The following is a 3958-nucleotide window of genomic DNA, read 5'->3' as shown; positions in this document are numbered from 1 at the left end:
GGTAGACAGAAACTTAATGCACTGCTAGCAACATCAAGAATCGCATCAATAGGCAATGGTCCACAACTCCTAAAAATGTGGTTCTGAAGCTCAGAAGTCTAACAACGGGAGCCCACGAAAGCAAAAGTAGAGACATCAAAGTTACAATAGATACCTAACCCACCAAGACGTAATAGGATTGTCGATAAATGCCACTGTAGATCACTGAAGCTAGGACCATCAGAAACCACAATACCCTGGAGAACACTGTGGAGATGTCGATCAAAAGTCTTAGCTGCCTCTCTGAAAAGCGATGGTGGACAAGTACGAATCGCAAAGACCAACTTAGAGAGCCCAACACAAGCTCGTAAAAGCGCTAACTCACACTGATGATCTTCCAACACAGCTAAACGGTCCATCAAAGTCATAACCTTTGCAGCACGCTTTCGAGCAAGGCCCCTAACAAAGGATAGATCAGTGTTGACTGCACCTCCAAGCAACCTGACCCCTTGCTGAGGATGGGACAGATCTGAAGGAAAGAGACCGGGAGTGGAGCGACATGGATCCAATGATGTCCAAAATACCTCAGTTTTAGCCACATTAAGAATCACCCCATAAGAAGGTCTTTCTTCTTGAATCATACCCAAAGTTGTCGCCACTTGTTATGTATCTCCAATTAAAGTCCCATCATCTAGGTCCTTCTAGCTTAGTTGATAAAACCTTTGGGTGATGATACCAGAGGTCTGGGGTTCGAACCCCGCTACACACAATTGAGTTACTGATCTTTTTAGAAACAGGCTTGCCCACACATTATTTTTTGTAAGTGCCTTCTAGCTTAGTTGGTAAAACCTTTGGGTGATGATACCAGAGGTCTGGGGTTCGAACCCCGCTACACACAATTGAGTTACTGATCTCTTTAAAAACAGGCTTGCTCACACATTTTTTTTACCGTAAGTGCCTTCTAGCTTAGTTGGTAAAACCATTGAGTGATGATACCAGAGGTCTGGGGTTCGAACCCCGCTACACACAATTGAGTTACTGATCTCTTTAAAAACAGGCTTGCCCACACATTTTATGTAAGTGCCTTCTAGCTTAGTTGGTAAAACCTTTGGGTGATGATACCAGAGGTCTGGGGTTCGAACCCCGCTACACACAATTGAGTTACTGATCTCTTTAAAAACAGGCTTGCCCACACATTTTAGTAAGTGCCTTCTAGCTTAGTTGGTAAAACCTTTGGGTGATGATACCAGAGGTCTGGGGTTCGAACCCCGCTACACACAATTGAGTTACTAATCTCTTTAAAAACAGGCTTGCCCACACATATTTGTAAGTGCCTTCTAGCTTAGTTGGTAAAACCTTTAGGTGATGATACTAGAGGTGTGGGGTTCGAACCCCGCTACACACAATTGAGTTACTGATCTCTTTAAAAACAGGCTTGCCCACACATTTTCAATGGAAAAAGAAAAAACAAGAGAGAATGAGAGCGGGAATACTAGAACACCTAACAGGGTATCCAATACTGACGAGGATGCAGAGAAACTAGAAACTGAGTTTGAGAGACTTTATGGAAAAGGATCTCTTGAAAGGATGTTAGAACGAAGAATAATCAAGATACATGATGATTTACTAAATCAGAGAGAGGAGGAAGATGAAGTAACAAATGAGGAGGACTTCTTAAATGTGGGAAAGCAAAGTGGAGTGACTGGAAAAACAAGTCAGGGAAGTATGGAAGCACGACACATAACCGAGAATTTAGGATTGGAACTAGTGTGTTTGGGAACTGAAACCGTGAAGTCACAAATCCAAGTGGAGACTACTAGAGGTAACAGTAATGCGATTGGTGAAACTGAAGGAACACTGATTGGACAAACAGAGAAGGGACCTGCCAAGATGAGTTCATGGGCAGAGATCATCGGAAAAAAGGCTGTAGGAAGTGCAGCACTATCATTCGTCCCCCCTTCCATTGTGAATGGCAAACCAGTCATCCATGTAACCAGCTCACAATTTTCAGAATATAACAAAAAATTTGATAATTTGATTGTTGGGTCCTTTGTTGGGAAACGGTTGAATTACAACTATGTGAAGGATGTAGTCAGGAGAATATGGGGGATAAAAAGCTGTCATGAAACCTTATGGGGACACAATGTTCACTTTCAAGTTTGAGAAAGATGAAGAGAGGCAAGTGGTGCTGGATGTAGGGTCTTTTCACATTGCCAGCCAACTATTTGTTGTCAGGCCGTGGAAAACATTTGTTGAAGCTGAGACGAGGGAGCTTAAAACGATTCCTATTTGGGTGATTGTTAAAGGATTGCCAATGGAGATGTGGAATAAAGAAGGTTTCAGCCAAGTTGGGAGTGCTGTGGGTATTCCAATGTTCACAGATCGACTAACGGAGAACATGACACGCACTAACTATGTGAGAGTTTGTGTTGAAATCGACACTGAGTGCCCTTATCCAGATCACATTCCAGTGATACTTGATCAAATGAGAGCATACAAAGTGACATTTGAATATAATTGGAAGCCGCTGAGGTGTTCGACTTGCCAAACGTTTGGACACTCTGATCAAAGATGCCCAAAATAGGAACCGACGGGAACTGAGACGTCTAACAAAGTGTGGCTCAAGAAAGAAGTAAATGGTAAGAAGGAAGAAGAGAAGAAAGAGAAAGAGCAGCAAAATGCCCAACCAAAAGAAAATGGAAAAACACAGGAGGTAAGGTCAAAAGTGCAAGAAGTGCATGTTGTACCGGATGAAGAAGTGGGCTGGGAATCCCCTACCAAGAGGCATTGATGTAAGGCTAGAAATTTACAAGGGGAAGGCAGCAATATGACTGAGGTGGAGACAGTTAAGATAGGAAATGACCGCAGGGAGATAAGTGCGGAAGGGGATGAACAAGGAGAGGAACAGAGGGATACCAACATACAAGAAAACTTAGAAAAAGAAATGGGCACTAAGACTAAAGAGAAATCAGCAGAGAATATAGTGGAGAGGGACACAGAGGGGCAAGTAGAACAAGAGAAGACGGCCTCAAGAGAACTCAATACCACAAAGGGAAGTAAATCCAATGGAAGCACTGGTAATAAGGCAGCTACAAGTCTAGGGGGGAAGACAAAAAACAGTGGCTGCCAAGTACGGTCACTCTAAGCACGCAAACACTCAAAAATGAATACAGTCTGTTGGAATATTAGGGGGTGAATAAAAAGTTTAAGCAAAATGAAATAAAAGAGTTGATTAGGAAGTATCATCTAAAGATTGTAGCAGTAGTGGAAACGAAAGTCAAACAAGCCAAGATGGATGGGATTGTGAATAATTGCTTCCCGGGATGGCAGGTGGCTCATAACTATGAGTTTAGTGACATCGGCAAGATATGGGTAGCATGGGATCCACAGGAGTGTGGAGTGAGTAATATAAGGAAAGGGTTACAGATCGAGTATCACTATGGAAATAAAGCTACATAATGGCAAGGTATTTGAGCTAACAGTTGTGTATGCAAGCATTAACTCTTATACTCGACAACAGCTATGGGATGAGTTGATTAATATCTCCAATACCACTCGACCTTGGATAGTCATGGGAGACTTTAATTCGGTCTTACACTCGCATGAGAGAGTGGGGGCACACAGACAAGACCGCAACACTTTGCTGATATCTTGCAATGTGTCACCATTACAGGGCTCAGGGATTTGAAATCTAAAGAGAATACGCTCACTTGGAGTAATAAGAGGGAGAACAGAATTTGGCGGAAACTTGATAGGGTTATGGTCAATGCCAATTGGTTTGATGAATTTGAAGACCATGAAGCGGAATTTCTTAACCCAGGTGCGGCGTCTGATCATTCTATTATGGTAGTATATCCTATAAAGCAAATACATGAAAAGAAGAGAATTTTCAGGTTCTTCAACTTCTGGGTAAAGGAGGAGGGATATATGGAGGTTGTAAAACATGCATGGGGTGCGAAGTTTGGGGGCAATCCGATGT

This window comes from Coptis chinensis, chromosome 9, assembly GCF_015680905.1.
Source record: "Coptis chinensis isolate HL-2020 chromosome 9, ASM1568090v1, whole genome shotgun sequence".
NCBI classification, from domain to species: domain Eukaryota; kingdom Viridiplantae; phylum Streptophyta; class Magnoliopsida; order Ranunculales; family Ranunculaceae; genus Coptis; species Coptis chinensis.
The sequence above is the reverse complement of the archived record's forward strand: the minus strand, read 5'-3'. Positions refer to the sequence as shown.